Raw genomic sequence first — 22,739 nt, 5'->3', positions numbered from 1 at the left:
TCTGTTTTATTTGTGTTAAAGTTGACTATTTCTGTGCTATATGTTAATATACTTTAGGCTATTTATTGTATGGCTATTTAATTAGATGACATTTTGCAGGTGTGCATACTTATATAAATATAATTATTTATATGTTTCAGTTAATATCACGATTAGTTATCAAAATCTGTCATATAGGGTTTATCTTATAAAAAAGGGGAAAGTGCTTTCATGTTACTGTGCATTTTGTCCTGTTCTATCCATCAGTGTATAAAGTGGCCGTGATCCCGTGGCTCGGTGACACCGCGGCTGGCCTGCTGCCTTACATGGGCAAACCTCTGAAACCTCTCAAAGCTCTCAACTCACTGAGACGGCTGGAATTTCAGAGCGTGACGTCACTGCCTACAACTCTCCCAGAATCTGGATGAAGAAGTTTCAGTGTTTTTGGTGGGATTTCAACCTCTGTGCTATTTCCTAGAAAGCGAGGTAAGTGAAACTCTGGAGCTCTCTTCTAGCGCTGAAAGCTGCTCTGCGACTATCGGCTGGGTTTCAACTGTTGTACTTTAATGTCTGACTGATAAGACCGGCTTGGAGGAGCTCGTCTTCACTTTGTTCGGCCTTGTTAGGCTACAATGTGAATGTTACTGTAGCTCGGACTGAGTTCACTCTGAGGGCGTGGACTCACACGGTACGATACGGTACGGTAGCACTGCTGCTGCTGCTTCTAATACTAACAGAAACACAGCTAACATGTCGCTAGCTGCTGCTGAGCTAGGCTCAGTCAGGCGGTGAACAAAACACTTTGTGAGCCGTCAACTTTAGTCTAAAGGGACTCTGGTCTCTGGTTTTAGCCAAGAGCTCTGCTGCTGAGCAATGCGGAAGACAGACTGTCCCCGGAGGACATGAGAGAACATGAGAGCCCCTCTCACTAATATTTCGCCGAACTTCACTTCAGCACACTCATAAGCGTCCATTTACCGTAGTGTCCCGTTACACGAACAACTGGGAGCTAAGGAAGGGTTTGCTAGTCTTAGCCGAAGGGTTTGCTAGTTTTAGCGTCGTCGTTTAAGAGAACCATGTTGCCCCCATAACGTGTGAACTGACAGCATCGATTCATAACGTGTGAACTGACAGCATCGATTCATAACGTTGTTGAAATAGTTTGATGACGGTCTGTAACATTAGAGGAGAACTGTGCTTTCTGCTCAGTAGTTGGGACTCGTGTTTCCACTGGAGTTTTAGAAGTCATTGCATATCTACGTTTGTTTCGGTCCATAAAGGAGTAACTTTAGCGTACTGTGCAGGCCTACAGTATACTTTGAACCCTGGTTTGGATGAAAAGAAAAGGCAGGAAAGCATCAAATCCTTGATTTGTGACATAAAAAGCCCAGGCACGCCACACCGGTCTCCACCTAAGTCTTAATTTACTTCAACAAGCCCTGACAGACCCATGCCAGGTAAATGCTGTATCTTGACCACTTTATATGCAACAAAATGTTACCAAAGACATGTCTGAATGAAGTTACTGTCTTCCTCCTTGAGATAAGTTAGATGTTATCCAATTTGAATGTCCCAGAAAAGGACACTTTCCCATTAATTTCTAGGTATGATGGAGTATTCTAACATTGTTTATTCGTATCAAATGTTACTTAGTTTTGTGTGAATGCATGTATGTCTTGCTTCATGCTTCAATATTTCCTGTAATGGGTCACAGTCACACACAGATGACTTCCTAAACACCTCCCTCATGTAGCTTTAACATTTCAGTTGTCTTCACCTTTTGTGAGAAGAAAAAAAGAACCTTGGTCCAGACTATAGATATTGTTCTGCCATAAAATGTTACTAACGTGAAAACTGAGTCTCACTTTCTTCTTTAAAAGACTGAATTCAAACTTTGACTTAGATGTTTCAAACCAATAACACCAAGGTCCCCCGAGAGTGCTGTCATCAAACCGAATACATCTGCGTTGCTCCGACACATTTTTGACCACTTTACCATGCGAAAACATGTTACCAAAGACCGGTCTGAATGAAGTGAGATAAGTTAAATGTTATCCACGCTGAATATCCCAGAAAAGGACACTTTCCCATTAACTTCTAGGTAACCTTATTTATTCGTATCAAATGTTACTTAGTTTTGTGTGAATGCGTGTATGTTTTGCTTCATGCTTCAATATTTCCTCTAAAGCTTTACATGGGTCATAGTCACACACAGATGACTTACTGAGCAGCTCCCTCATGTAGATTTAACATTGTCAATTTTCACCTTCTGTGAGAAGAGAAAAGAACCTTGGTCCAGACTATAGATATTGTTCTGCCATAAAATGTTACTAACGTGAAAACTGAGTCTCACTTTCTTCTTTAAAAGACTGAATTCAAACTTTGACTTAGATGTTTCAAACCAATAACACCAAGGTCCCCCGAGAGTGCTGTCATCAAACCGAATACATCTGCGTCGCTCCGACACATTTTTGACTCAGGCAACATTAAACGGAACTGTCTGGTTAAAAAGGACTCGTTTGACAGCGTTGATGATGTTAAAGTTAAAAGATGAGTGCCTCAACTGCCTTTGAGCCCGGGCCCCCCTGGTAGGTTTAGTCAAGTTATTCTACTGTTCGTATTATTTTAATGAGGATGGCCTTTTTCTGGAAGGAACAGCAGCAGTTTCCCAGACTCAAAATGAACAGTTTCAGGGTAGAGTGAGATGTAAAGACAGTGGGCTTTCACAAAGTGTCACCTGAGTGAGTGTTACCACAACCAGACACTAGTATGCGTCTCTATAATCTATTGTAAATGTGGCCTATTAGTACCAACAATGAAGATATGTATTACTATAACATTTGATCTGCAGATAGCGGGGAATCTTTACCAGAAGGTCATTTAACACCACTTGCTGTTCTCTGAAAACTCAGACTCTTCTGATCATCTGGATGAAAAAATATTCCATCTGCTCCATGATAAAAAAAGATTTCTATCCATTTTCCTAAGTTTCACCTCTTTTTCCTAATCCAAACAAAGATGGTAGCCAGAAAGGACATATCTCCTTGCTTAATTTATTCAACTTGAATGAAAAAACAAACAAAAAACAAACGTATATTCTTGATGCTTCTTTCCAATATTTATTATTTTTATATAGGGCTGGGCGATATGGACAAAATCTTCTATCACGATATAGGTCATTTCACCTTTTCCTCCTCATCCTGCGATTTAAAAAATTGTAGTAGACCATATTGCGATTTTAATAAAATGGATTAATTGTGCGGCCCTACTAGTGACACAGGGACCACTTAGCTGTACAATACCTGTGTGTTTCTCAGACATCATACTGTTTCCTTCTCTCTCTTTCGGCAGTGCAACAGCCTTTAATGTAGGTGGAAGGAGTCAAAAGTTTGGGTTTGTGACTGACCTAAGACTCTTGAACACAAAAAAACAATAATGTTTTATTATTTTATAAAGTGTTAAAGAGCTTAACTTCTACAAAATATGCACAGATCACAGAAAACGGTCACATACTCATGTTACAGGAAAACAAGTTTATATTCATTTGAACAGATAATGACACCAGACGCTCGAGACACCATACAGGGCAAAACATGGACATGTCAGTGCCCGCTTAAAATGTCTGCTGTGCTCTCAGGTAGGGTGTGACATGTAGTAGGCTGGTTTGCACAACAACACTGTTATCTGTCTTTTACTTCAATCCATGTGGATTACAAAAAAAAGTAATGTAGGAGTCACACTTCATTGTCACAACTCCTACTACATCTGAAACTAAATTCAGAGTAAAGACAAGTGTTGTTTACAAAGTATACTTCTGTCCTGTGCTTTTGCCGTCCCAAGAAAGCTTCATCTCTTGTTGCTAGTGTACTTGATGTAAGTCACTGAGCAAACCGATTTGTCAACCACAAATCAATATGTGTCTGATAATTATGTACCTAACAAACTGACATCGTTATTAGACAAACTCAATCAAGTATATTAATGATATATTCTAGTCAAAATACCACACTAAACGGCTACTACTAAACTTAACCACACTGAAACAGTTAGTTAAATTATTATTAATCAACAAGTAATTGGTTAATCATTTCAGTAATTTATTATCAAGTAAAAATACCAAACACTTGAATGTTACAGCTTCTCAAATGTGAGGATTTTCTGGGTCTGTGACAGTGTTGGAAATTAGCACCAGCCAAATGCTGCAAAATATGCAATTGGCTGCTATACTTTACTTCACTCACCAGCCAAAAAAACATTGGTAATCTATTGATTGGCTGATATATTTTGGAATACACCAGCCACAGTGGCAGGTGGACAAAAAAGTTAATTTACAACGCTAGTCTGTGACCCCCTTTACACCTGGCATTAAAATGCGTTTTGGGCGGTCGAATTACAGTCGGATAGTGCTTGACCACATGAAAGTACAGGTGTAAGTGCTCCCTAAATGCAGTGAAGACGGATTGGGATCCGATCGTCCAAACCACCTCCGCAGGTGGTCAGGGACCCGTTGTGACCACATTGAACACCATACAACAACTACGTCGGTGGAAATGCTAGGGGTGTACTGAGTACCATTTTTTTGGCTCTGGAGCTTCGGAGCTCAACCTGCAGCGAGCTCCCAGCGCTCCTCCGGTCACTGGACCGTTGTGACCAGAGAACTCAGCGCCACCGCTCTCTGTGCTCAGCGTCTCCTCTCCCCGTCCCTCTGTGTGTGCGAGTGTAGATGTACCCTAAAATCACATTTGTGGGTCCTCTCTCCCTAAATGGTGTTTTGAGGCTTAAGTGTACCCACATTACACTGAACCTCTCCGGCAGTGCCCGGCTGCAAGCCCTTGCGTACTGCAGCCTTTCTCTCAGCCCTTTCCCGTTCAGAGTGATCTCAATGTGGACACTGGAGATGCAAATTATTACCCGGTGTAAATGTAATCAGGTTAAATCATATCTAGACACAATCTGGATATGAGACACATTTTAATGCCAGGTGTAAATGGGGTCTGTGTGACAAAATAAACAGTGAAGACATCATCTTGGGCCCTTTGAACTTGTGACCTTTTATAGCATAAAGCATATGATGAATAGACAAATCTTGCTAGTTAAAGCCTTCAACCACACAGATTAGCCTTGTGAGGCCAATTCAATCATCAGCAAAGAAATATATATGTATATATATATACATATATATATACAGACGTAGGCAAAATCGTTGGTACCCTTCTGTTAAAGAAAGAAAAACCAACAATGGTCACTGAAATAACTTGAAACTGACAAAAGTAATAATAAATAAAAATTCACTGAAAATTAACTAATGAAAATCAGATATTGTTTTTGAATTATGGTTCAGCAGAATCATTTAAAAAAACAAACTAATGAAACTGGCCTAGACAAAAATGATGGTACTCGTAACTTAATATTTTGTTGCACAACCTTTTGAGGCAATCAAGTGATTTCTGTAACTCTCAATGAGACTTCTGCACCTGTCGACAGGTATGTTGGCCCACTCCTCGTGAGCAAACTGCTCCAGCTGTCTCAGGTTTGAAGGGTGCCTTCTCCAGACTGCATGTTTCAGCTCCTTCCACAGATGTTCAATAGGATTTAGATCAGTGCTCATAGAAGGCCACTTCAGAATAGTCCAATGTTTTGTTCTTAGCCATTCTTGGGTGTTTTTAGCTGTGTTTTGGGTCATTATCCTGTTTGAGGACCCATGACCTGCAACTGAGACCAAGCTTTCTGACACTGGGCAGCACATTTCGCTCCAGAATGCCTTGATAGTCTTGAGATTTCATTGCACCCTGCACAGATTCAAGACACCCTGTGCCAGATGCAACAAAGCAGCCCCATAACATAACCGAGCCTCCTCCATGTTTCACATTAGGTACAGTGTTTTTTTCTTTGGATGCTTAATTTTTGCGTCTGTGAACATAGAGCTGATGTGACTTGCCAAAAAGCTCCAGTTTTGTCTCATCTGTCCAAAGGACATTCTCCCAGAAGCTTTGTGGCTTGTCAATATGCATTTTGGAAAATTCCAGTCTCGCTTTTTTATGATTTGGTGTCCTCGTTGGTTGTCTTCCATTAAGTCCACTTTGGCTCAAACAGTGACGGATGGTGCGATCTGACACTGATGTACCTTGACCTTGGAGTTCACCTCTAATCTCTTTGGAAGTTGTTCTGGGCTCTTTGGTTACCATTCGTATTATCCGTCTCTTCAATATGTCATCAATTTTCCTCTTGTGGCCACGTCCAGGGAGGTTGGCTACAGTCCCATGGACCTTAAACTTCTGAATAATATGTGCAGCTGTAGTCACAGGAACATCAAGCTGCTTGGAGATGGTCTTATAGCCTTTACCTTTAACATGAAGGTCTATAATGTTCTTTCTGATCTCCTGAGACAACTCTCTCCTTAGCTTTCTGTGGTCCATGTTCAGTGTGGTACACACCATGATACCAAACAGCACAGTGACTACTTTTCACCCTTTAAATAGGCAGACTGACTGATTACAAGTTTGAAGATACCTGTGATGCTATTTACAGGACACACCTTAGTTTAACATGTCCCTATGGTCAAATTATTTTACATCTTTTCTAGGGGTACCATCATTTTTTGTCCAGGTCAGTTTCATTAGTTTGTTTTTTTAAATGATTCTGTTGAACTACAATTCAAAAACAATGTCTGATTTTCATTAGTTCATTTTCAGTAAATTTTTATTTATTATTACTTTTGTCAGTTTCAAGTTATTTCAGTGACCATTGTGGGTTTTTCTCTCTTTAACGGAAGGGTACCAACAACTTTGCCTACGTCTGTATATATATATACACATATATATATATATACATGTATATATATGTGTATATATATGTGTGTATATATATATATGACACACAGACACACACACACACACACACACACACACACACACACATATATATACATACATACATACACACCACTGCAGACCGTGAACATCCCACAAGAGCTGCAATTCTGGAGATACTCTGACCCAGTCGTCTAGCCAGCACTATTTGGCCCTTGTCAAAGTCGCTCACATCCTTACGCTGGCCCACTTTTTCTGCTTCCAACACAAAGTTCAAAGTTCAAAGTTCAAAATGTTCACTTAGTGTCTAATATATCCCCCCCACTGCCAGGTGCCATTGTAACGAGATAATCAATGTTATTCACTTCACCTCTCAGTGGTCTTAATTTTATGGCTGATCGGTGTACATCGTTTTTCCAATGAACTGAGCTTTATTAAAACTGTCTGGCTTCAATCGGCTGGGCTGCTGATTGACGGAGCATCTTTAGCTGTTAGTTCAGGAAGCTCTTGATTTATTCCGCAGAGTTTTCTATGAGTGGAGCACGTATTTTAAACGTCATTATCGCAGTCAATCATGTTCATTCAATTGTGGAAAGCCAAAATTGTGATCGCGATCAATATTTGATTAATTGTGCAGCCCTAGTCAGGATATAATGACAGTTTTATGAAAATAGCTTTTTTTTTAAATCACAATTGCTCAATCTGCAGCTTTAAATACCACTAAGCAATAACAAGTTGCAATTAAAAAACATTTGATTTGTTATTTTCCTGAGAGACACCTTCATATTCAATGTTATTTTAATCTTAGTTCTCTTCACTCAATAATTGTTACACTGTGGTATAATATTTTCTGTAGTGCCACTTGTCAGCATTGTTTCTCCTGAACTGTATCTTTGCAGTGAAATATTACTCCACCAGGCTGTGACAGGTGCTTAGTGAGAAATGACAGACTAAAATTTAAATGGACAACTTACACTCAGGCTCATGCAGGATTTATAGGAGTCTACCTATGGCTTATCTTTCCACTGACGAATGATGCGCTTGCAGAAAAAAATATCTGTGAGTTGACAGGACCCTCTTGACGTGTTGGTGTGGTCCTGGGCAGCTCAATTATAGTTATGTAATCCATTTGAGTAATACAGAGTTGTCAATATTTCTCCATCTCAACAGATTTGAACACACAGTAAAGGGCATCGCTTCAACGCCTTCCAGGAATCCTGAACATCAGAGAGGAGGAAAGGTAACATAGCTTTTGCTGTGTTGTGCTTTTTTTCATACTAATGTGTTGGTCTTGTTTTTGTCCTGCTTTGGTGCCTTCCTGTTGGGTGGTAGTAGAAGAACTTATGTTTGGAAGGTCATGTGTTGCAGTTTAAGTGCAAAAGTATCAACATAATTTAGCAAGTCAGGGTCAAATCACTGTCAAAAATGTCACCGAATTTGCCCATGAGGATGGTTTGTGAACTTAAAGTAGCTCAGTGGTGAACACAGAAAAGCAAAATATGCTTGGTTGTACCCAGTGCGAGGACTTCATTGTTAGTAAATCCTTGTGTTGCACGGTGTATCTCTGTGAGAATCCATATAGACTTGTCATCAGCACAGTAACGCAAAGACAAAAGGCCCCGCCTGCAACTAACCCTGAGTGGGCCCCTCCCATGTAGCACAGAACAGGCAAATTTTAACATCTTTCATAGTGAGGATACTTATCATTTCAAACGCATAACGAAAAGTAACACTTAAGAACACTGGACACAGATTATGGAGTTAATTGTATTGAATACATTTTAAACCGTTGGAGCTTTTTAACAAACCATGAAGTGTCACAACTGCTTTCAAGATGCTGATCCTGCGACAGTCATGGACGAAAGCTGTCTGGGGTACTTTGTATTTGACTCCATTACTCATTGTCGCAGGGTGCAAGACTTCTTTATCAAAGTTATTGTAAAAAAGCTCACCAGCCCACTCAGATTGTTAAACAACTGCACAGTGAAGATACAGTATATAGAACAAGTTTTTCCTTTGAGGACAAATCAATTTTATTTCGAATTTCTTAAACATAGCGACAAATATTTCATTAATAGTGAATACTACACGTTCTTCTTAGAAATATGACTGAATATCTGTTTTCTTACAGACCTCCACGCGAATATACACGCGCACATCTTTTGACGTATCAATGAGCAAAATCCCATACCAGCCTCTTTAAGTCCAGACTGTGTGTCAGGATGGCCAGTGTTGACAGTCCCTCCTGTGCCACGGTGCTTCTCTGGCCAGTGTATCTTTTGGTCATTCGATTTTCCTTTCATAAAAGGATATTAAAATACCAAAAATTTGTGATTAATTGATTTTCATTTTAAAATAAAAAAATAATTAAAGCTGCGAGCAGCGATGAACGGACCATCGCCCCTACTCGCGAGTCGGGGGTACTGGCGGGACGCCGACTGACGCGCCACGGTGAAACAGAAACTCTGACGAGCGCCACGACGCCTGCCACAAGGCTCTACGACAAACGGTTCACGAGTTATAAAGGGGGTGGGGCTTATGTGTAGGGGCGGGGATAACAATACCAACTTAACAGGCACTCTCTGCTGAGTGATATGACACCTCCCACAAGAGTCTAGCACAAATGGTTCATGAGTTATTAAAAGGGGGCGTGGCTAATGTGTTGGGGGCGGGGATAAAAATACCAACTTAACAGGAACTCTCTGCTGAGGGATATGACACCTCCCACAAGACTACAACAAACGGTTCATGAGTTATGAAAGGGGGCGTGGCTAATGTCTTGGGGCGGGGCTATGAGTATATTTTTGCATATACATGTCCTCAGGACTGGACTCTTATCATACCTGAGAAATTTGGGGCAGATCGGACTATGTACAGTTGAGTTACAACAACTTCCTGTTTCATGGCGAATGGCTCAAAATGGCCGCCACGCCACGGTCAGGTCGTTCAGTGAAAACTCACCATTTTGATAACTTGTCATCCTCAAGGTCTAAAGATGGTCCTGACCAAATTTCAAGTCAATCTGATGACATCTGTAGGAGGAATTCGTTAAAGTACACGCCCTATAAAACGCAAAAAATGGGCAAAAATCGCATATTAAATCCAAGATGGCTGACTTCCTGTTGAGTTTTGGCCATACCTCCCAGAGGCTTTTTTGTGTGTCTCCACATGTTACATCTGTCTGCCAAATTTCATACATGTAGGTGAAACCGGAGCGAGGGGCTCAATTTTTCCAATTTTCTAGGGGGCGCTAGTGAGTCATTTTACAACACTCAAGGCCGAGACCCTTAAAAAATGAAATTTTTCACCGCGTCTGCCAAGTTTAACAACTTTTTGAGATGGCTAAGGTCGTCAAAAAGGCGATTCATTTGAGAGAAAAATAATAATAAAGAAAAAGAAGAACCCTTACAGTTTCATTAGGGCCTTCGCTGGTCCGACGTTGTCGGTGCCTGGGCCCTAATAAACGCTACAGCTTCAATAGGGCCTTCGCTGGTCCGACGTTGTCGGTGCTCGGGCCCTAATAAACGCTACAGTTTCAATAGGACCTACGCTGGTCCGACGTTGTCGGTGCTCGGGCCCTAATAAATGCTACAGTTTCAATAGGGCCTTCGCTGGTCCGACGTTGTCGGTGCTCGGGCCCTAATAAACTCTACAGTTTCAATAGGGCCTTCGCTGGTTCAACGTTGTCGGTGCTTGGGCCCTAAAAATTGAAATACAAGGCGCATGTTTTTATCAGGGTCAAAAAGGGATGAACTAAACTTAAAAAACGGGTTGTTTTTCATTTTCTATTTCTAAAAACAAAAAATAAAATCACTAGAAGACAGAGACGAAAAAACACCAGTTTTTTCATACTCTGTGACCGGGAGTTGCGTAAGAGCGTGTATGAGGACGGTGCTGTGTATGAGGAAGGTGCCGTGTATGAGAGAAAAAAAAGTACGGTGCTGCTGTGTAACTGAAGGTGATGGACATGGATCAGTACGTAGTTTTTGGAGACAATAAAAGAATGGGTCTCAGGGAAGAAGACATGACTGCAGAGTAATTAACTTCGGTAAAGTTGGAAAGATATTGACAGATTTGAACTTCAGAAGTTCTCAATAACTCATAACTTAAACGTTGTTAAAGCACAAACGACGTCTCTTTCTAACCGTAGTAAGGTAGACAACGAGCTACAACCTCATTTTAATCAAAACGAGCCGTACTCCGAGCTGGACACGTTACATTGGTCTCTATGTGCAGCTGGCTGTGAGACGAGTGGTCAGGGACCGTCTACAAAGTGCAACGCCCAAAAGAGATGCTATAAAAATATTCAATAACCTCAGACTTATGCAGTGTAGTACCATCAAAATGACTTAGTCTAGGCTTGCTCTATATAAAAAGCTTCTCGAGATAACTTCTGTTATGATTTGACGATATATAAAAATAAACTGAATTGAATTGAATTTTAATATTTGTATTTTAAAATGAAAATCAAATAACCACTATTTTTTTGTATTTTAATATCCTTTTGTGAAAGGAAAATCGAGTGAACAAAAAATACACTGGCCTTCTCATATGTTTTGATTAGTTTCAGCGGTGGCCGAATCAGGCACTATGAATATGCTGCTTTCAGGTAAATGAATATGCTGCTTTATGAATAGAGTGTGCGCCATATCTTTAACAAAGTCATGCTCTATTTCCTTTATGGCAGACAGTAATGTGTGTCCAAATGAGAGCACTTGATCTGGAAAATCTGCAGATAAGTCATCTTTGTATTGGTCAGGTAGGGCACTTGCTGATTTGTACATTTCATCATCAGAAGTTCTTGTGGGCGTAAAAACCCAAACCTCTGTGCCACATCTTGCATGCTACGGAACCTGCGTGTCACCTGTGCGATGGCAGTGTCTATAGCTGTATAAAATACTGACTCTTTGAAATGCTCCTCAGTATTCATTAGCCTTTCATCCTCCCATAGCTCATCAAAATGTCTTTTGGACTAAAGTCTCTTACGTATATAACAAAGAAAACTATGGACCTCGATCGGCTCTCGATCTACCGATCAATCTTCGTTCTTACTCTCACCTATGGTCATGAGGGCTGGGTCATGACCCAAAGAACTAGATTGCGGGTACAAGCGGCTGAAATGAGTTTCCTCAGGAGGGTGGCTGGCGTCTCCCTTAGAGATAGGGTGAGAAGCTCAGTCATCAGTGAGGGACTCGGAGTAGAGCCGCTGCTCCTTTGCGTTGAAAAGAGCCAGCTAAGGTGGTTCGGGCATCTGTTAAGGATGCCCCCCTGGGCGCCTCCTTAGGGAGGTGTTCCATGCTCGACCAGCTGGGAGGAGGCCACGGGGAAGACCCAGGACTAGGTGGAGAGATTGTATCTCCACTGGGAACGCCTCGGGATCCCCCAGTCAGAGTTGGTTAATGTAACCCGGGAAAGAGAAGTTTGGGGTCCCCTGCTGGACTGTTGCCCCTGTGGCCCGACCCCGGATAAGCGGTTGAAGATGAGTGAGTGATGATTGACTATGGACCAGATAAGATTTTTTTTTTTTTATATTTTTGTTGTTTTGTTTTATTTTTACGCCAATGTTGGCTGTTGAAATACAGACAATATCACTTTATGAAATTGTAATTTTTGAAAAATAAAAACATAAAAAAATAGCTCTTGTTGTTGACAGGTGAGGGCAGGTTCTATTTTGATTGCGAGGCTTCCTCCGCCTCGCTGGGGCTGCGGTGCTATACTTTACTGGCCAGCTTGTTATTACTGTAATATCTCTGAGCATTTTGCACAGCAGGTGAAATGTCATCTTTGTGTTGGGCCAATCTGCAATCCTTAAAGGGGAAGAAGGTTAACTGCATTGGTAAACAAAGTTGTATAAAGCCTTTTCTGGTGCCAGAGGGAGCTTCAGGATATCTGATAAATATCCTCAAGTGAGTCACTTGAGTCAGCGTCGGTTGGGTCTGAAGACTACAAGTTTGAAATTAAAAAAATCTGGAGGTGTGGAGTTAGAGAGAAGTGAGCTGACCAGACCTCTGTAACCTGCTGCTCATCTCTGCTTGAGGCTAGCGGCTACATAGCATAGCATAACACACCTGGATCTCCAACCGAACTATCGACAATCAGACTTGCATTATGGGTAATTATTGATATCTCTGGTTTTGCTGCTTCGATTATGATACTTTTTTAAAAAGTAGAAGGAGAAGGAGCTGGTTTTGGGTGCATCCCCTCAACCAGCGAAGGAGACACTGCACACAGTGGCGCCATTAAAAATAGACTAGGCGTATATTCTTTGCCAAGCAGAGCATAGAGACGCTTCTTGGACCCTCAATCACAAGCATTGCCTGGAGTGCCTGCGATGAGCTCTGCCATGTCGCAGTTGGAAAACGGTGAAGATGCGTCCGTCAAACTATCGTCATAAATAGCACAGTTTTCCTTTCGGTTCATACCAGGCTCGAAATTGAACCCGCGACTGGTTATGTGCACAACGTTTCCTTGGATGTTGCCCAGTAAGAGTTCTGAATCTCAACAAAAGACACTGGTGTCTAAATAACATATTGACAGGAAAGAGGCAGTGAAGAAAACAAGGCCACTGTGGTGGCAGGGCATACGATTTACAGAATGGCATCAAGGCCAGACAGAGGGGCAATGATGGCCATGGCTGCCATGCCGGCCATGGCTGCCATGCCGGCCATGGCAGCCGGTGAAATTCCTGCCCTGTTATGGCCCATTTGGTTTGTTAGATTGACACTGTGTTTTGTAAAGTGGCTAAAATCTAATACCAATCTGAAGAAGTTGCCCTGAACTGACTTGCAGCAGTAGCAAAGACCTGATACCTGAATGCTCATGCAGAAGTATGTATGAGCATCCAGTACAGTCATAGCATTATGGTTTCTCCATGTATCTCAACTGACTCATAGCTTTCTTTGTTGCATTCAATATGGTTTAGCTCATTGTAAAAAGCACACCTTATGTAGTGTAGTCATGGCTCTTTTAGTCAAGTCTTTTGCTTGTTTTATGTTATATTTAAGGCTTTTATGTCTGCATTGACATTGTAGCCACGTTGTCATGTGACCCTGTTTCTTCTAATATGCTTCCGGTTCGACCCTGTTGACTAAGCAGCCATTGCCAAACTCATCAGCACATCCAAACCCACCACCTGCTCCCTCGACCCCCTCCCCACTCCCCTGCTGAAGTCCTGCCTCCCTGTCCTATGCCCCTACCTTACTGACCTTTTCAACTCCTCACTGTCCCATGGAACTGTCCCCCCAGCCTTCAAAACTGCTGCTGTCACCCCCACACTCAAGAAACCTGGTCTGGACCCCTCCTGTCTCAATCACTACCGCCCTATCTCCAACCTCCCCTTCCTCTCCAAAACCCTCGAACGCCTCGTCTCCACCCAGCTCCAATCTCACCTGCATTCCAACAACCTGCTTGAACCCCTCCAATCTGGCTTTTGCCCCCTCCACAGCACAGAAACTGCACTCCTCCAAGTCCTCAATCACCTCCTCACCTCTGCTGACACCGGAGCCCTCAACATCCTCATCCTCCTGGACCTGAGTGCAGCCTTCGATACCGTATGTCACAACATTCTTCTCACCAGACTCCAAGACATCGGTATCGAAGGTACTGCACTCAGCTTGCTCCGGTCATACCTCACCAACAGATCTCATTTCATCTCCCTTCACAACAACTCCTCTGCCACATCCACAGTCACACAAGGTGTCCCCCAAGGCTCTGTACTCGGTCCACTCCTGTTCATAATCTACATATTCCCCCTCGGTCAGATCCTACGCCACTTCAACCTGGACTTCCACTGCTATGCTGACGACACTCAGATCTACCTCAGCACCAACACCCCCCACAACCCACCGCTCTCCCACATCAACTCCTGCCTCTCTGCAATTAAAGCCTGGATGCAACAGAATTTTCTAAAACTAAACAGCGACAAAACACAACTCTTCCTCATCGGCTCCAAATCCACCCTCACCAAAACCAACAACCTCACACTCAACATCGATGGCACTTCTGTTTCCCCCTCCCCCCAGGCACGCAACCTTGGCGTGATCTTTGACTCAACCCTCTCCCTCGAGCCCCACATCCGCCAACTGGTCAAAATATCCTTCTTCCACCTTCGCAATATCGCAAAGATCCGTCCCTCCCTCACACCCCCTACAGCAGAGAAACTCATCCACGCCTTCATCTCCTCCCGCCTTGACTATTGCAACTCACTCCTCTATGGCATCAGCAACACCTCCATCAATAAACTACAACTGGTCCAGAATGCAGCTGCCCGACTCCTCACCCACACCAAATCATGGCATCATATCACCCCAGTCCTGAAAGACCTTCACTGGCTCCCCGTCTCCCACCGGATCTCCTACAAAATCCTGACCCTCACCTACAAAGCCCTCCACCAACTTGCACCCCCCTATCTCTCTGAACTCCTCTACCCCTACCAACCTCAACGGTCCCTCAGATCCACCTCAACTGGTTTACTCTCCACCCCCAAGTCCAAACTCCGCAGCTTTGGGGACAGAGCATTCTCCAGGGCAGCTCCCAAGCTCTGGAACTCACTCCCCAATCTCATCAGAGACTCTGATTCCCTCACCATATTCCAGTCCCGCCTCAAAACACATCTTTTCTCATCTGCTTACCCGATTTTTTTATATGACCGTTCAGACTGACTTGGCATCGTTACAAATCAGATTTATACCAGATTTAGGACTTAAGGAATTATGGAAGGTTGACAGAAAAAAAGCAGAGATTGTATTATAAATGCAAATACAAGATATATTTTTAAAAGAATTTATGAACATGTCAGAATTCAATTGTCTGAATGCGGGCCGTTCCTTTGGGATTTGGATGAAGTAGGTTGTGCTGTTTGAGGAGACGAGAACTGTTCCAGTCCAGGCAGGGAGGTGTAATGTTCTCTCTTAGCAGCTGTTAATGGAACTGATCCCCACTGACCCATAGCACTCATGAGGAGTAGTAATCACATTTTAATTATACCTTCTTAATAACTTGAACACAATCTGTTTGACAAGACAGCTTCTCCCAGTAAATGGGCTATCTTTACTTTCTAATTTGGCCCTGATCACCTGGTTAGCAAAAAAGTAAATTTAGTCTATTTCTCTGCATTTTTGTCTATTTCACACTTACAGCTTTTAAGCTAACTCATCGTCTCTTCTCTACATTTTGACTATCTTCCCTTTTAAAAATCAAGCTTGTAGGGCAGGCTCACAGTGTTACCCATCTTAGGTCAGACCTAACCCAAACCGATTGTGAAAAGTTCTCTACAATCATTTTTATTATTCCTAGCAAAAGGTATGCACCACAGAACTGGCTCTGCTGAGTGACTCTGGCTCACACAGTATGACATTCCATGTTAAAAGCAAACCAAATTGATATTGCCCTCAATACTGTCTTCATATTTTCTCCATATTTGGAAATGTTTACCTCCTCATGATGGTTGACAGAGGTTGGGAGAGGGGATGTGAGTCATTTCAGCTGCATAAGGCTTTCTAGGGGTGAGAGGAGCCTTCCAAGTGACTGCCATTTAGTGAAGCTAGCACTTTTCTGTGCTTCAATTATCTAAAGAGAACTGTGAGTATCATTTAATGCTTAATTTTCAATTTAATATTTTCGTTTTGTTGTAGCATTAACATATACAGTGAGAGAATGCTGTTTGTTTTGTCAAAATAGTATTATAATATAATGTCTTTTTTGCATTGTTCAAAAGTGTGTATATATAGGCTGCTTGTTGGTAACTATTTGTCACTTCTATTTGTCACTGCTTGATTGAAAGAGGTACTAAGGAGATCCCATTGCTATTTCCTTGCATTAGACACAATACAGAAACACAATGTTCCCGTGCATCAAGCGCAGCAAGTATGTAAAAGGGACTTGATATCGACTGTTCACCAGCTCACTAGATATTTTAGGAAAGTGTTTTTTTTTAAAGTTCAACACTGCAGTGAGAACAGTTTTGACCACGAGACTGACCTTGTCTACAACTGTCTGTCAGTAATATGAGGGGTCCAGAGGCGAAGATGAGCGCGCACACATCTGTTGTGTCTGGCCGAACTGAATAGATGTTGTAAGATAGAAACTGTTAAATAGCAGAGTTATGTTTTCCTGCAGATGGCTTGTGTGTGTGTGTTGGGGGCAGCTCAGGTCATTGGAGAATTCTGGTTTTACAAACATCCACTCGAGCTGATATCTACACCTCAACAGGTCTGACCTTCCTCCTGGCTCTTACTTTCATACTTCAAACATTCAGTGGCAGGTGCCTGGCAGTAGTAGGGGAGAGAAGAGGTAAATTATTTGACTTAGCTTTAAGGGCTGCGGCTGCTGACTTCAGTGATGGTGTAGAGTGATAATCTCTAACTTTTATCTTAAAATTATGCCGGGACTGTATCAGCCTTAGAGCTAGTAATCCTGATTGCATGCCAGTGTCAATTGTTCTTTTTTTCCATAGTGTTTTATTGGATGCTGGATTCTGTATGCTTACACAGTCATTACTGAATATAAGAAATAGGGCTGTCAAAATATTTAATAGTGATTATTTGCGTGATTGTCCATAGTTAATCACGATTAATCGCAAATCAATCACACATCACACATTTTTTTTATCTGTTCAAAAAGTACCGAAAAGGGAGATTTGTCAAGTATTTGATACTCTCATTAACATGGGAGTGGACACATATATACTGGCTTTATGCAAATGTATGTATATATTTATTATTGGAAATCAATTAACAACACAAAACAATGACAGATATTGTCCAGAAACCCTCACATGTACTGCATTTAGCATCAAATATGCCCAAATCATAGCATGGCAAACTGCAGCCCAACAGGCAACAACAGCTGTCAGTGTGTCAGTGTGCTGACTTGACTATGACTTGACCCAAACTGCATGTGATTATCATAAAGTGGGCATGTCTGTAAAGGGGAGACTCGTGGGTACCCATAGAACCCATTTACATTCACTGATCTGGAGGTCTGGAGGTTTGAAAATGACCATGCCACTTTTTCCTCGCCAAAATATAGTGTAAGTTTGGAGCGTTATTTAGCCTCCTTCCCAACAAACATGGTTGGTATCAATGGATTCTTTAGGTTTAGTCTAGTTTCATATGATACCAGTATCTTCACTCCAACCCTGAGCCCGCTACAACCTAAAAATCGCAAGTTGCGTTAATGCGTTAAAGGAATTAATGCCGTTAAAAGGAATTTGCATTAATGCATTATCGCGTTAACATTGACAGCCCTAATAAGAAATATAAGCCATTTATCTGTTAATGAAATGATACATAAAGCATATTTTCAGCCATGCTTGTCCCCTTTTTCCTTAAAATTATCATAGTTCTGACCAAAAACTAAACCTAAACCAAAACTTCAAGCTGCTTTGGTATCGTGCTATATATGTATTTCTTTATATGTGTTGCTTTTCTGGGAACACAGATCTCCAGTGCAGTCCACTAAAGCCAATACGCACTTCAGACATGCACCCGTAGCATGTCTTTTTTAAAATATGTTTATGCTTACTCTGCAACGGCTGATGGAGATGTTAAAATTATCGATGTCCAACTTATTTTGGACTGTTCTACATTGTAGACAGGCAGCCATTTGTAATTTTGAGTGAAATGTCTCAATTACTACTACTGGATGGGTTGCCATGAATTTGGTACAGATATTCATGTCCCCTTGAATTGTCAAAATGGTGAAATCCCTTCACTTCCCATCTAGCACCATCATCAGGTCAAAATTTCAGTGTGTCCACTACTTCGGATTATGACCAGATACCTGCAGAACTAATGGCATTCTCATCAGCCTCAGGTGTAGTTTTTCTATGGTGCTAATTGGCAAATATTAGCATGCTAACATGCTAAATAAGATGGTGAACATCTTGATTTTTGTGATTTGGACTGTTTTTGCAATGAGGCTCATTTGCATAGAAAGGGGCCAATTTTGCGCCAAATGTCTGTATATTACCTAATTTGAATATGCACAAATAGCACAGGAGAGCCGAGACGCTATTTGCTTGGCAGCGCAGTTGCAATTCACCCTTTGAGGTATATGACTGTTCTCTACTTGTGGTATTGTTACACCATGTTTTATCATTTACCGTTATCCCACAATTGTTAAGCAAAATTGACATACAATATTCTCAATTTAAAGTATTGTGCCAGACAGCTGTGCACCAGGCAAAGCAAGATTATAGATGCTTTACTGGGAAGAGATTGAGGAGTTTTGTCAGAATTGATTGTTATAATAAAAAACTATGGGAAAACAATGCTGCTTTGATGGCCTAATTACGTTTGAATAGCCATCGAAGTTCATCATTCTGCAGCTTGTTTTTACACACCCTGTTTGACACTTTCTGTATTTAAAGATAAGATTTGAGATTTACAATGATCCAACATAAATATTGAACTACCACTGCAATTCATTAGAATTATTGTAGTTCAATACCAGCTTTATTTATTACCACGGTATCAAAAATGTTGCAGTTTTTTAACAAATACGCTATCAACAAGAGTGTGTTGAGATGGTTTATTGGCTCTACTGGTTTAAGAAGCAGTGACAGATGCTGATTGTTGGTTACATCAGTCTCTGGCGACATCTCCAACACTCTTAAACTTAATCTGGTCTCACTCTACTTTGCGTTCTTAATTTCAAGATGTTGGCATCCCCAGATTGGGAGAGATTGTATGTTTTCAAGACGTGCCTTCCAAATGAATCTCGTCAATAAATTAAGGTTTGATTAACAAGAGCAATTACACTAACGATCCAACTGAGCTGAGGAGAATCAAGCTAAAGTGGAGGAGATTATCTTTCTTATTAAGGAGAATCACTTTAAGGGTTTGATTACTTTCTGTTTGTGGGTTCAACTCTTGATTACTCTTTAACTAATGATGCCTTCGAAACAGACATTTTTTCGGAGAGTTTTAGAGTGCAGATTGAACTCTGTGATTGTATGTGCAGTGCAGCGTCTGTTTTCTAGTGGCACCAACAATGATATAAGTGACATATTTAAGAATATGTAGAACTTTGGAATTATTGCTGGTTGATTGGAAATTGTACATAGTTAATCGAGATTAATCACACGCTTTTATCTGTTAAAAATGTACCTTAAAGGGAGATTTGTCAAGTATTTGATACTCTCATTAACATGGGAGTGGACACATATATACTGGCTTTATGCAAATGTATGTATATATTTATTATTGGAAATCAATTAACAACACAAAGCAATGACAGATATTGTCCAGAAACCCTCACAGGTACTGCATTTAGCATAAAATATGCCCAAATCATAGCATGGCAAACTGCAGCCCAACAGGCAACAACAGCTGTCAGTGTGTCAGTGTGCTGACTTGACTATGACTTGCCCCAAACTGCATGTGATTATCATAAAGTGGGCATGTCTGTAAAGGGGAGACTCGTGGGTACCCATAGAACCCATTTACATTCACTGATCTGGAGGTCAGAGGTCAAGGGACCCCTTTGGAGATGGACATGTAGTTTTCCCTCACCAAAAGTTTGGAGCGTTATTTAGCCTCCTTCACAACAAGCTTTATTTTAGTATGGCATTGGTTGGTACCAATAGAGTTCTTAAGTGTTCTAGTTTCATATGATGCCATGATCTTCACTTTAGTTTTAAAACTGAGCCTGCTACAACTTCTGAATAATCAATTGCGTTAATGCATTAAAAAAACGAGTGCCGTTAAAGCAAATTTGCGCTAACGCGTTATTATCGTGTTAACTTTGTCAGCCCTAAATTTATTATGATACTGTCTAGTAGCATATGAGGCAAGAATGACAGCTTTAAATACTCTTTTATACTGTATGTCAGTATCTGCTTGGCAATTCTGAATTGGGGATTTTCTCCCAATCTAAGTTGACGTTTTTTCTCTTTCCCAGTCAAGCTGGATGGTGTGAGCCAATAAACAACAATCTAAGACGCATTATTTTCCCATAGAGTTCAGATTTCTTTGACTGGGTCCCTCATTTTAACGTTGATCTGGCTGCATGCTGGTGGCTATTATTGTCTTTGAACATAACTCATCACCTCAGCTGAAGGTCTTTGGCACTTTGAAGGAGGTCCACTTTTAAACTTTATTGTTCCCTTTCCCAATACAAAATAATCCCCACACCCACTGCATGATGTCATGACCATCCATCATGTCAACACCCTCCACCAGACACTTTTATGTCATGTCTGAAGAATTCAATTTTTATTTTATAAGGATAAATTATCTTTTGCACAACACACCCTATTCCTTCATGAACATTGTTTTTCAGGAAAGATTTCACTCTTGTTGTAGAGCCCAGACGTGCCTTTGGAAAGGTCTTGTGTTGCTGCCAGTGAACTCTGTCCAATAGTTCCTGTTATTTCAGCTTTTTATCATTAATCCATTTGAAAACCCTATAAAAACAGAATGAGGTAAGCTTTGTTCAGCCGATGATGCATCAGACATTGCTGGATTTCTTTCTAAACCACTATGCTATTGCCAGCCATATTACATGTTAAACTTGTGTACATGACCTCATCGCTGATTACTAATTAGGAAAAGCTAAGTCAGAAATGGCCATTTCCAACATGACCGTAGTAGTCAGGAAGCTCCTAAACATAGAGACTTGGTTAGCTTATGTATTTGTATGAGGAGCAGACAAGCTGAAAGGAAAATGGTCTGCATCCAAAGTCGTGTTGATCGTCTGAAACTTTTAGGGTATTTCTTTCCTCCTTTAGTAGCCTATGTAGCTGCATTGAATCAATTAACAAATAAATTAGGGCTGTCAAAGTTAATGCGATAATAACACATTAACGCAAATTTGTTTTAACGCCATTCATTTCTTTAACGCATTAACGCAACTTGCGATTTTTAAAATCTATTGGTACTAGCCATGTCATACTAGCTTGTCGCAAATCTCCCTTTAAGGTACATTTTGATCAGATCGAAAATGTGCGAGTAATCACGCTTCACTATGGACAATCATGAGATTAATTGTGATTAAATATTTTATTTGACAGCCCTGAAAATAAAGTTTTCCTTCTTGCATGTTCTTTCCTGTCTTTATCCCCTTACCTCTCTCCCAAAACTTCCATCTCCAGTCCTAATATTGTTGTCAGTAATACAATGGAAACCGCTAGTGATCATGTCTGTCCGGGTCCGGATGATTATTATAGTTTTGTTATTGTTTATTTTTTTATATTTCTCCTGCAGATTACCATCTGTTCGACATTGTTATATTTATTACATGCATATAAAGTAATTAAGTGGACCACTTCGCTATTCACTAGCTTGTTGCCAAATCTTCTGCCTTTTCCCTCACCAAGGGCTTTCTTGGGGTGAGGCTTTACCGGCTTTCGCCTGGCTCTGTGTCACTGCAGCGCAGGCACTGCATGCGATGAACGGCGCACCTTTGCCTGGGCCCCTCGCTCACTTTTTATCGGCGGGTGCCATCCGTCTGCATGCGTTGCCTGCGCTGTGATGGTACAGACCCGGTTGAGAATTGGCAGAGTTTCACTTTGGCGGCACTACGTGACCAGGCATTATCATTCCACTTGACGAGGGCGGCATCAACCACAGGTGCTTTCCCCGTGCACATTAGTTTTCTGTAGACTACACAAGGTAGCCTGAGGAACACCAAGTTTCGCTGCTGCATTTCGTTGGCTCATTTTTGGCAGTTTCTCATAAGCTTTGAGGAGACTACGTTTTTGAGAATGGCTGATCTAGAGTGATACGATACGATTCGATTCAATGACTTGAAATCAATACAGTAACTTTTTTGCCAAAAATTCAGTCAGTGTGACTGTGAAATAAATATCTGATACTGGACAGAGCTCAATTCTCATTCCTCAAAGTTTTTCTTGTAAGGGAATCGGGGATAAATTAATTATGGATATAAACAAGTAAACAACGATTAATGGCAAATACATACACCTTTTATTTGAAAATAATAAAAAGT

At 41.2% G+C, this 22,739-nt stretch overlaps 1 protein-coding gene across 7 annotated transcripts in view; it reads left to right on the top strand.

Annotated features, from left to right (window-relative positions):
* Positions 1–286: 286 nt before the first annotated feature.
* Positions 287–22,739, top strand: part of lpp (LIM domain containing preferred translocation partner in lipoma) — a 231,385-nt gene continuing 208,932 nt past the window's right edge. For 3 of the 7 annotated variants that reach the window (XM_074636656.1, XM_074636655.1, XM_074636659.1), the window contains exons 1-2: positions 287–465; positions 7,959–8,028. The gene's annotated coding sequence lies outside the window, so the exon portion shown is untranslated. Of the gene's footprint in view, positions 466–537; positions 668–805; positions 1,437–7,958; positions 8,029–22,739 lie in introns of those variants that run through there. The other 4 variants (XM_074636661.1, XM_074636658.1, XM_074636660.1 and 1 more) reach the window with 3 other exon arrangements.

Source organism: Sebastes fasciatus, chromosome 5, assembly GCF_043250625.1.
Source record: "Sebastes fasciatus isolate fSebFas1 chromosome 5, fSebFas1.pri, whole genome shotgun sequence".
Taxonomy (NCBI): domain Eukaryota; kingdom Metazoa; phylum Chordata; class Actinopteri; order Perciformes; family Sebastidae; genus Sebastes; species Sebastes fasciatus.
Note: the sequence above shows the minus strand (reverse complement) of the source record. Positions and strands in the feature narration are given on the sequence as shown.